Here is a 12,657-nt window from a genome sequence, read left to right as displayed (position 1 = left end):
AATATATATTTACGATAACTGTAGTCGAAAATACTAATAACTAAACGAATATAGGACTAAATATATAATCATACCCTTACACAAAAAATTGATAATTAATTAAATATATTATTAATTATATTTCCAACCATTGTAGTAAAAAATTGTAATAATTAAATAAATATATATTACTAAATACATTAGAAAAAAGTTGTTCTATAAATATATTAAATATATTTGACTACTATAGTCGAAAATATTAAATTATTAAATATATTTAATTTGTTCCCGACTGTTGTAGTCGGAGCATTATATTTGATTATTAAATAAATAATTATAAAAAATATAAGTTACACGATATTTCACTTCCTCCTCTAATCATGGCATTTCACTCCCTCATCTCTCTCTCTTTACTCAAATTAGGGTTCAGAGCTCTCGCTGATTCGAGCTATGAAGGTTGAACCAGCGAGCTTTAGTCCCCTTCTCTCTCCCTCGTTAATTACTCCCCTGTCCATTGAAGCAGCTCGACCAAATTATATTTATGTCAGGTAAATACGTCTCATTTCAATGTTATTATTACTTTTATTTCTTGTGTTAATTCGTATTTTTCCAATGATATTTGTCTAATTTTGTTGAATTTTTGGTTGTTAGTTTAATCCCTATAACTTATTATTTTTATTTTGGGGATAATGAAAGAGCTAAAATTACTTCTGTCCCAATTTCCTTTGTGATTTTTTTATTTAGTGACGGACCTATTTTACTAAGGGGTTCAAAACATAAAAAAAAGTAAGGGTTTTTTTTATCATATAGTGTGTTACCGTAAGTTTAGATCTCTTATTTTTGTCCGGTATGAGTTGTTTCTTTAGACCCACAATTCTGTATTGATTTTCAGATGATTCCCACAATTCTGTATTGATTCTCAGATGATTTAGACTCTGTGTATATAAATATGTATTGTTGCTGACTCAATTGTTACTTATTTTATTTGAACTTTGGTGAACTGAGTAGTGCAACAGTGAATAGTATTATGAATTATGTGTTACAAGAATAGTTGGAAGTTTGGTTTGATTGAATTTTATGATGTTGTTACCTTTTGAAAGAATTATGGGCAAAGTTTCTTTTTTCCAACTTGTAAGTGAAGCTTTATCTTGATTTCTCAAAATTGGTTGCCTTTTGGTATTTGTTTGATTTATGTGGTTTTAATCCATTCAGTGGAGTTCAGGTAGATGTTTACTTTTGTCTTTGTGTTTAAAACTATTGCTTGATTGACTGAAATGTTTCAAGTTCAGTGTATTTTTTTAAGCTCTTCTTTTCATGGTTGGTTGTGAGAATTTAGAAAGAAGGAGCTGGTTAAGAAACTAAGGAACAACGAGAAATGTCCTTTAGTGTTTAAGGCATTTTTTTGTTATATAGTCTGAAATAAAGTTTCTCGGTATGTTTCCCGGAATGAGCATATTACTTTAGATATCACACCTAATGACTTCAACTTTATTTTGAACACCCAACGACAACTAATAACATTCTGAGAAGGTGATGTATATACAAGTTCCTAGGTCCCATTCTAGATCAAAGCATAATGCTCCTCATCCATCGCATGATGGTAATAGTCATCCTTAGCAGCTTATAAATAACAAGTATACACCTCACTAGAATATGCAATAGTATATAAGGAAATGGGTAGCTTGATCTTTAGCAAGACTATTTAACAACAAGTGACCGCGTATTGAATTGGAGGTTGTAGAGTCGGAGATGAATTAGTATCAGTAGAGGTAGTAGGTAAGCAGTTTGAGAGAGGTCAACACTCAATGGGAGGCCATCACTAGAATCTAATGGATTTGAAACAAATGGTGGGGTGGAGCTTGACAGTGGTGAGTGTATATTGTTTCCAGGTAAAGAATGAGGGAAGAATAGACTAGGTGAAGGTAAAAAAGAGTCTTCTTTATACTATAACTATTGTTGGTGTTTTTTCTCTTGTTATTGTTTTGGTTCTCTTGCTTATGTTTCTCTTCTTTACTGTTATTGTTGTCGTTCTTGTGTAGATGGAAAATAAAGATTGTACATGGATGTATAATAGAACTTATCTTAATCGTGTGGGGTTGAGGAAGGAATATAAAGATGGGGTAGTTGGATTTATTGCTAAAGCAATGACACTTGATGATTTTCTTATTGAAGGGACAATTAGGTATCCTTGTTAGAAAAACAAGTGTGGCAAGTTATTGAGTCCAGATGTTGTTCCATTACATCTTTATAAGAAGGGATTTATGTTTAATTATACTATGTGGACAACTCATGGAGAGAGTAGTGCTGCTAATAATTTTGATTTTCAGAATTATGTTGAAAGTCTAATAAGAGAGAATAATGTTGAAAGTTCTCGATATAGTGAGATGGTCAGGGATACATTTGGGACACACTCAGGGACTCAAAAGGAACCAAATGATGAGACTAAGCACTTTTATTAACAGTTAAAGGAAGCTAGTCAGCCATTGTATGAAGGATCAGCGCATTCTAAGTTATCTGTTGCAGTTCGGTTACTAAGTATTAAGTCAGATTATTCTATTTCTTAAGAGGGAATGAATTCTATCATTTGACTTATGAATGAACTTAACCCAAATAAACTTGATTTATCCAAAGATTTCTACACAACAAAGAAGTTGGTTTCTAAGTTAGGACTTTCATCAAAGAGGATTCACTGTTGCGATAAAGGTTGCATGTTATTCAATAAGGAAGATGCAAATTTAGAACGTTACAAATTTTGTAACCAAACTCGTTATAAGAAAGTCACACATGCCAAAGGGAAGAAGGTTCGGGTGAAGTCGATGCATAACTTACCCCTTATACCATGTTAAAGAGGTTGTATGCATCAAGGATCTATGTTCCTCATATGAGATCGCACTATGAAAATAAAAGACCACCTGGTGTTTTATGTCATCCGTCAGATAGAGAAGCATGGAAGCATTTTGATAGTGTGCATCCAAATTTTGCTAGTGAACCAAGAAACATTAGGTTGAGATTATCTACCGATGGATTCATTCCATTTTTTGTCTCAGCTACACCATATTCATGTTTTCCAGTGTTTGCGACTCCTTATAATCTCCCGTCTGAATTGTGTATGACAAGTCCGTATATATTTCTAACTTGCATTATTCCAGGTCCTTACAATCCATAAGTTTCAATTAATGTATATTTGTAACCATTGATCGATGAGATGAACTTATTATGGCTGGAAGGTATGGAAGCATATGATGTATCAATGAAATAAAACTTTAGATTGTGTGCTACTTTGATGTGGACTATAAATGACTTTTCTGCTTATGGACTGTTGTCTAAGTGGTCGACTGCGGGCAAATTAGCTTGCCTTGTTGTACGGAAGACACAAAAGCATTTACTTTGAAATATGGGGATAAGAAATCATGGTTTGACTATCACTGTAGATTCTTGCAAATGGAACAAGAGTTTAGAAGAAACACTAGTGATTTTATGAAGAATAAGTCTAATTTTGAGGAGCCACTGCCAATCTTGTCGCAAGAACAAATTTGGGATAGAGTGAGGAATCTGCCTAAGGTAACAAAGTCTCCACGATCCAGGATACCTGGTTATGGTGTTACACATAACTGGACTAAAAGAAGCATTTTTGGGAGTTAGATTATTGGAAGGACAATCTTCTGTCTCATAATTTGGATGCCATGCATATTGAAAAAAACATCTTCGACAACTTATTTAGTACTGTGATGGATGTAAGTAACAAAAAAAAAGATAACTTGAGGCCAGGATGAACTTAAAGGAGCATTGTCGGCACAGTGAGTTGAACCTGACATACTTAAACAATAAGATTCGGAAGCCCAAGGCCAGTTACATATTCACTTTGGATGACAGAAGAGTGATTTGTAATTGGGTTAAGAATTTAAGAATGCCAGATGGACATGCATCAAATTTATCCAGGCGTGTTGACATAAAGGAAGGGAATTTAACCTCTCTGAAGATCCATGACTGTCATATTTTCATGGAGTCAATGATGCCTATTGCATTTAGTGCATTGCCCGATAGAATGTGAAAGCCCATAACAGAGATAAGCTTATTTTTCAAAGATTTATGTTCTAACACATTAAGGGAGGAGAACCTATCTTTGATGGATATCAACATTCTCTTAATCTTAAACAAGTTGGCAAAAAATTTTCCTCCTATTTTTTTTGATGTTATGGAGCATTTTCCAATTCACCTTGAGCGAGAGGGACGACTTGGAGGGCCTGTTCAGTGTAGATGGATGTAACCCTTTGAGAGGTAGTGAATCTTAACATTTACCTTCATGTGTTATAATTGAATATTATTTCATCTAAAATATCATACTATGCAGGACTATTGGCAAATATAAGCGAACCATAAAAAACAAATCTCGAATTGAGGGATCAATATGTGAGGCTTATTTGACTAAAGAAACCTCTTATTTTTGTTCATGTTATTTTAAACATAGTGTGCCATGTTTGAGAAACCGACCTAATAGGCATAATGATGGAGACAATACAGATCTTTCAGCACCACCATTTTGAATGTTCAATCAATCAGGTAAAGAAAGTTCGAAAGTTGGTCCACTTTAATATTTGAATGAGGTATATCTTAAGCCAGCTACAATACATGTATTATTAAATTATCCCAAGGTCCTGCCTTTTTATAAGTGAGTATATTTATATTAACGACAATCATTCAAGGTCTATCTAAGCTTTAACTAAAGAAAGTCGTAACTTTGTCGGACAACTACTTCATGGTTTTACACGGGGATGCTGCTATATATCCTATGTTTTCAGTGTGGTTTAAAGAATATGAAAGTGTAACTTAAATATTTAACACGATTTACACTTTTGTTCAGTCTTATGTATATTTAAATTCTGACTTTTCTTGAACTTTTTATAGGTTCATAATCCACTTAATTATGAACCCAATGGCTAATTTTTGAATGATATAGCTTGGTGACCTGATGCTAAAGTTAGAAAGTTTTTTAAGTACTCTATCAATGGGTACAAATTTCATACGGAAGAGTTCTCTAACGACAAGAAAACTAACAATAGTGGGGTTTGGGTGCAAGGTGATGGCGGTGTTGATTATTATGGTATGCTTCACATGATTTTAGAACTCAATTATCATGTTGGTTGGCCAAAGAAAAAGTTGGTTCTCTTTCAATGTAAGTGGTATGATCCTACACCTAAGTTAGGTACAAAGGTGCACCGTCAGTACAAAATAGTTGAAATTAAGCGTACAAGGGAGTATGGACTCTATGATCCAGTTTCCATTGCACAAAATGAAATTAAGCGTACAAGGGAGTATGGACTCTATGATCCATTTTCCATTGCACAAAATATTAAACAAGTGTATTATGCTTCTTATTCTTTGTGTAAGAATAAATCTACATGGAGGATAGTTATAAAAACAAAGCCCGTGGGTAGAATTGATGTAGAGGATGCATTGGATGTAGCATATTAGAATGACATTTCAAGTGTTGAAGAAAGGGTGGATAATGAATGAGCAGGTGAGTTGCGGCATAGCGAAGGCGTAAATGAATAATTCGATCTTTGTGAACTTAGATTGAATGTTAACGATTATGGAGAAGGAACATCCGGGATAAATGACGAGAAAGATCCAACTGATGAAAATAAAATAAGTAAGGAAGAGTTACTTGATGAAAATGAAAAAAACAATGAGGAAGAATCGATGAATGACTATGAATTAAGTGCTAAGGAAGAATTGATGAATGACTATGAAACAAGCAATGAGGATTGAGTTGTTATTAATAGTAGTAGTATGTAGTAACAGGGTCTTGAGTTGTATTTTAGCTGCTGTTTTTTGCTATTTTACTTGACAATATAGTGTCTTTTCTTTGTTAACATTTGTAGTGCTAGTAAGAACATTCTGGTTGTAGGATTAAATAGCAGTGGAGAATTTCCATAGTATATGTATGTTGTTTGTTTTATTCAATTGGTACTACTTAACTATGAATTTTTGGATCTAGGTATTTACAACCTATGTATCTCCTTTTACACCCATTTTGCTTTATGCCCTTTTATAGTGTGTACGTTAAACCATGTATGAGGATCTGCTCGACTAAATTCTGTTTCGTGCTAGTTTGAAACTTTTTATGCTTTCCTTTCTTTTGAGAAACTTTTCATGCTTCATTTTTCTTCCGCATTGTTGCTCTTTTTGTTGTTGTCAAATGTACACCCTTTTGTAGTATCTAAGTTAAACCATGTATAAGGATCTTCTCGATTAGGTTCTATTTCGTGCTGGTTTGAATAACTTTCTAGATGTTGATTTCTTATTTTATGTTATTTGCAAATTCCAAATAACTGCATTTCTCTCCATCTAAGCACAACATAATGGTTTTTTCCATTCTCTTCCTTCTTTTGGTTAATGACATGTAATGCTTGTGAACTTGTTCCATGATGTAGATGATCCCATCACCACATTAGTGCTAAAAGTATTAAATCATTTATTACTCCATCTTATATAAAAGATGGATAATCCACGTGGCAATATGATGTGCCCTTATGGTGCTTCATGATTGACTGTTTCCTATAGATAAATGAAATTAATACTAGTCCATGTAAATTCTACCTACATATAGTACTAGTGGATGGGCTTGAACTAGACTGCTGGACTGGGAAGAGCAGAATTTGGCTTTTTATTGAAGGAATAGACTTTGGCTAAATATGGAAATTAACAATTTGACAGGATACTCTTATTGAAGTGATAAAGGGTAGTGAACAAATAATGCCTTCTGGCTATAAAAATTGGAAGTATACCTTTTTTTGATCTTTTATATGTTCTAAAATATGGAGGACTTAATTATACAGTAAAGAACCTTCTCATGATGTATTCTTTTATATTGCAGCAAGGGCTGGTGTTCCAGTTTGTTACAATAAAAATGCAAAGTGATTAGAATATTAGTAGCTTCTAAACATGTATATATCAATCAAGTTTTGGTAGTTTTTTGGAGTTGTAAACTGCTCTAAATTGTTGTATGTCATGAACTTGAACTAAATTACTGCCGGTCAATGTGCTCATGTTATTTTCATACCTTGAAGATGGCAAGGCCGGACCTATAAGTTCCAAATTGCTTTTAAGTCTATTCAAATAAGAGGTATAGAAAGAGACTACCATTCACACGGTGTTTGCATTATACCTCCATCTTTTATAAGAAATAGGTTGTCTTCTAATTTGGTTGTTCTTCCTTTTTCAGGTCGTTAGTAAAGAAAATCAATGGCATCAAAGGGTAATGTTAATGGATGACGTAAGAAAAGTAAGAAAGGACCTGATAATCTTCCGGCAGGTCAATATACACCACCACCACCTGTTACCACAACTCTTCAACCAGCTACTACAAATCTTCCTCCTCCTCCTAGATCAACTATTCCACTACCAAATGCATTTTTCATGCCCCCACTATCTGAATAGTTCTACACATCTTCTTCCTAAAATAGTCCGCATAGTAGCTCTTCATCTGTTCCTTTGACATCATCCATACCAAGCCTTTTTGGATTGAGAATTTGAGGTCCTAACACATCAACTTCTCCATCCATTGATAGTGCTACAACATCTAATGCTATAACAGCTGCTTCTCAGAATCTACAATTTAAAAGAGGTATTAGAATATGACAAGTATGAGAGGCTACGAATTGTTCCTGATGGTGATAGGTAAGTAACGCTTATGTTTTTCCTTAATTTTTAAAAGCTAAGATGATGATTTAATATAATTTTATCACAGGTTCATTCCAACATATGCCGGAGGGCATACGGTTATAGAAACAATTAAACTATTTTTCAAAAAGCCATGGAATTATTGGTTAGAGATTCCATATGAAATTAGAATTGACATGTGGAAACAATTTAAGGTATAAGCAGTTTTATAAGCTATGAATCTCATTTCCTAAATATAGTCTTTCCATTGTATCCATCAACTCATTTCGTGACTTTATATTAAACTATTTTGTAGACAGTGTACATGAAGTGATTGTTATGATAATGAAATAGATTGCATTTTTTGATTGAAAGAAGCTCTATGGATCAACGAATACTTGTATGAGGCCCGAATGGAATTGCAACAACCTAGTTGGGTGAATGATGAAGTGTGGGCTAAGTTCTTGGAATTATAGGACACTCCTGAATATAAGGTGAAGCGGGAACGGGGAAAGGCAAATTGAGTCTCTGAAACTGGTGGCTCATTGCACATCAGAGGTTAGATGAGTTTCGTTACCAACCGATGAAGACTGGTACTATTCTTTTCCAATCCCTTTATCTATTTGTACGCATAAAAATCCAAAATGTATGGTTTTTAGCTGTATCGGATTGATTTGGCTTATATGTGAATTCTAGGTATGTGGTTGTTGTTGTTATTGCTAGTTTGTTGTTGTTGTTGTTGTAGTTATAGCTAGTGTGTTATTGTTATTGTTGTTGTAGTTGTAACTAGTTTGTTGTTTTAATATTAGGGAGTGGTAGTGCTAGAACGGTCTATCTTAAAAGTTAAGGACTGGAGAAGAGAGATTGTCCATATGTAATAGTGTTTTGGTTCATGTTGTCTATTTTATTTATGTTTCGATGGGTTATGGGGTTGTCTATGTTTTCTTGGATTTTCTTTCTATGGATATTCTATCGGCAGGAATATCCAGTATCATTGGATTTCATGTAGATCAGCCATTCGAACAATGATTATGAGTTTTCTTAAATTTTTGTGCTACTGTAGTTGTTGACTTGCAATTATTATACTTAGTTTCTCTTAGAGATATGTTTCCTTGTTCTTTCTTCATTTGTTGTCCATCAGTATGCCTCTCTCCAATTCAAATGTTAGATACTATTAAGTGTTAGTTATCCCTTGAGATATCATTCTTCTTTGATTATTGCTTATCTAAGGCTAAGCTGAATGCCCCTGCTTGTGTCTTAAGATGTCCTAGTTCAGTTGTAGTCGTTTCCTTTTGCATTCGTAATCTATCAATGTATGCATTTTCATGTAAAGGATTACAACGAGAATGTTATAGTAATATCCATTTGATCAGGATAGAAGTTGATTCTTTGAATGTAAACTCTTTGGGATCTATATTCTAATATGTTCAGCATCTTTGCACAGTAGTTCTTCCATGGCCTTTTGCATTAGTTCCAGTCTTTGTTTTTCATTTGTGAATAATGTGACTGATATCACTGGTATATGCTCAAAGTAAATTACCTAGGCTCCCTAATAATATAACAATAAATTTCAGGATATATCCTTTTGAGGATATACCTAGTTCCTTGCTAAGGAGTTTGCTACGTTGATTTGCGATACTTTTTTTATGTGTCCCCTTGTTGTTTATAGTCCTTAGTTACTGCTTCAATAAGCTATTATGTTAGGTTACTTGTGTTGTTCTATAGAGTTGGTCAAAATTGTAATAACTTGTTGGGATTGTGGATGTGTGTTTTCTTGGGTTGCAAGATCCATTTTTGCTCCTTTGTTACATGGATTTTATTTATAGATGACTTACTATAGTGATAATGTGTAAGTATCTGATATGAGTACATTTAGCATTTCTCTTAATCTGAAGTTTATAATAGAAAATACGCTCGAAGTGCGCACATTCATGTAGTTCCTGCTGACACAGTTGTATAAAAGCAATTATAGTTGTGTAGGGTTATTTTCCACTGGCTTGTTTTTAGTTATACATCGGTTTACTGTTCTCAGACTGCAAGATTCATTTCCTCTCAGCTCCTGTATTTCAAGGTTTTTACCACTAATTATTTTAGGTAGTTACACAGAGATTGTTTTTGTATAGCATGCCCCTGTAGGAAATCTAAATTCCAGTACATAGATAAATACCCAAATTTGATGTGGACAGCCTTGGTATATGACCACCTATATCCTCGTATGATATCTCAAATGCTAGCATATTATTTGAAATCTTAGAAGGCTAAAGATTATTGGATTTCATGTAGTTCAGCAATCCAAATAATGACCATGAGTTTTCTTAAACTTTTGCGCTACTGTAGTTGTTGACTTGCAATTACACTTAGTTTCTCTTAGAGATATGTTTTCTTATTATTTCTTCATTTGGTGGCCATTAGTATGCCTGTCTCCAATTCAAATGTTAGATACTCTTAAGTGCTAGCTATCACTTCAGATATCATTCTTCTTTGATTATGACTTATCTAAGGCTAAGTTGAATGCCCTTGCTTGTGTTTTAATAGTTTAATAGCTGAACTTTTACAGTTGCATTGACATGTATATGGGTAAAATTTTGCCAAAATTCTTAAATGGGTGAGTAGATGTACCTCTTACTAAGGCCTTCGAAGAGACGTATAAAAAGAAAAAGTAGGATGGTACAAAAGAAAATTGGGTCAAACCACGTGCTAAGGATGCATATGTAAGATAATAAATTTTAAATATATTGTTTTCTTATTATTCAACTTAGTTTGATTACATAATGACAATTATTTTTCTTTTAGGAAGGATTTCAAAAAAGCATTGAAGATCACCATCAAACCCAACCTGCTTTAGAGGATGATACCATGGTCCAACCATCGCCTGTTGATATGAATAGAATATGGATAGCTGTGGTAGGTATTCAAAAGAAAGAAAAAACCCACGGGGTTGGAGTTAACCAATCCTCGAGTAGCTCTTCCCAATGTTGCCGAACTCCACTTCTATTTCACAAAATACGGATGAAATGGAAGTGATGAAAAAGCAAATTGAAGAATTGATGCAACAGTGTGCAGTTAATGATGCCAAATTTTCCAAGTTTGCTAAGTTTGAGTAGTTTGTCAAGAAGCATATGCCTCAAGTATTTGATGATGGGAAAGATAGTGAATCGGATGATTTGATTGTAATTGTTGGTTCTTATTTATGATTGTGACATTTAGACTTAAGCTATTAGAATTGGTGTTAATTTGGATTGTGATATTTAGACTTAAACTTGTCTTGAAATGTTTAAACTATTTGACTCGTTGAGTTTTTTGGATGTTTCAAAGTGGTTGAATTTTTAAGTTTTGGTTGTATTTGTAATTTTTAAATTCTATTGTGAGAAATACATTAGGTATGTTGTTACTGTTTGTAACATGAGAGGATATTCCGACAACAGTGGTCGAAGTAGTAAATACTTTTCTGAAAAAAAAAGTAAAACGATTTATTATTTTCCAACTACATCTGTGGGAAAAAATAATTATATTATCATTTTTTGACTATAGTAGTTGGAAATAATTTATTTATTAAATAATTGTTTATCAATCTTCCTACTACAACTGTCGGAAGAAATACTCATATTATCATTTTTCGATAATATTAGTCGAAAATAATTTATTTATAAAATTAAGTTTTATTAAACTTCCGACTAAAGTAGTTGGAAACTTTTTATTTATTAAATAATTATTAATTAATATTCTGACTACATTATTCGGAAAACTTATAATTATTAAGTAATTATTTAAACTTTCAACTACACTAGTTAGAATATTATTTTTTTTAATCATTCTACAATTTAATTTTTGCGACTGTCGTGGTGAAAAAATACAGACAACAGTAGTTGAAAATATTTTTCCGATAATCTCTTTTCCAACTACCATTAAAAAATCAAAATGTAGTCAAAAATGCCTTATTTTCTGACTACAAGAGCTGTCGAAAAATTGCATTTTTTTAGTAGTGCGAGATGTCTTGGAAGAGGGATTGTTTGGTTCATTTCTTAGACTTGTTGGGCTCGTCTCCTAGTGATGGTTTGGCCTTGTTATAAGTGTGGAGTTGGATGCTCTGTTTTTATCGTGATGTGATTCTAGTCTTTCGTGGAGTAAGGGAGATAGAGACAGGTTGCCTTTTTTGTGATCGCTTCTTGAGTTGGCAAATTTGAAATTCTTTATCTTTAGTTATTTGATTTTCTGGTGGCCTAGACTTTGACCTTGATTTTGAGATTGGTATATTTCTTCTTTGGTGATGTGATTCATGGATGGATTTAGTGATGATTGTTCGACTATGGTGGATTTAAAAAATCCCTATTTCAGAGTTTGTTCGACTTAATGAGGCTTGGTGAAGTATTTCCCTTTGATGATATGTGTCTATGGCTATTCTTTATCAAGATGGAGTGTTGGATAGGTTAGTTTCTGACTTGAGTTGCATTTCTCAAAGTTTCTGGAGTTATCACTAGGGTGGTTTAAAGTCGATGATTCATCCTCTATTCCAATTTTGTTCTTTAGCTATGTTTTAATTTTGGCTTGGCATAATTTGGTACAAATATGTCTGATTAAGACAGTATGGTTGATGTGAGTAATTTACCTTGGTTTGGATTTGTTGGCTCAATTTCAGATCTAACGCCTTAGGATGGAGATTTGGAAGTTATGATAGATTTGGAGTATTAATGTCTATCCATCTTCAGGTTTGATTTGGGTTGTTGAGATTGAGCGATTCAGCTTTGATCTTGAGGTTGCATTTATAGTCATGTTGATCCTACTTCGTGGTTACCTATCCGGTCTTCTCAATTTAGGATGGATTATAGTTGATAAGTGTTCAGATGGCAGCCCATGGACCCAGTATTAGTTCTTTCAGCTTTGACCTCAGGTCTTTAGTCTTCTTTGAGAATTTTTTGATGATATACTTAGTGGGAGTAATATACTCTAGTTGGATTTAGAATGGTTTCATTCTCGACTGATGGGAAATCATGGAGTGGATGTTTAGTGATTAGTAGT

At 33.4% G+C, this 12,657-nt stretch overlaps 1 long non-coding RNA gene across 4 annotated transcripts; it reads left to right on the top strand.

The window, feature by feature from the left end:
* Positions 1-334: 334 nt before the first annotated feature.
* On the top strand, positions 335-10,971 carry LOC107863835. Of its 4 annotated transcripts, none has more exons than XR_001672454.2 (5): positions 335-527; positions 7,205-7,659; positions 7,730-7,856; positions 8,020-8,234; positions 10,435-10,971. It is a non-coding gene; the product is annotated as an uncharacterized LOC107863835 (long non-coding RNA). The 4 variants fall into 4 exon arrangements; XR_001672456.2 differs by having other exon boundaries at positions 341-527; positions 8,017-8,234; XR_001672455.2 differs by having other exon boundaries at positions 341-527; positions 7,958-8,234.
* Positions 10,972-12,657: the final 1,686 nt, after the last annotated feature.

The sequence above is a fragment of the Capsicum annuum genome, chromosome 3 (genome assembly GCF_002878395.1).
Source record: "Capsicum annuum cultivar UCD-10X-F1 chromosome 3, UCD10Xv1.1, whole genome shotgun sequence".
Taxonomy (NCBI): domain Eukaryota; kingdom Viridiplantae; phylum Streptophyta; class Magnoliopsida; order Solanales; family Solanaceae; genus Capsicum; species Capsicum annuum.
Note: the sequence above shows the minus strand (reverse complement) of the source record. Positions and strands in the feature narration are given on the sequence as shown.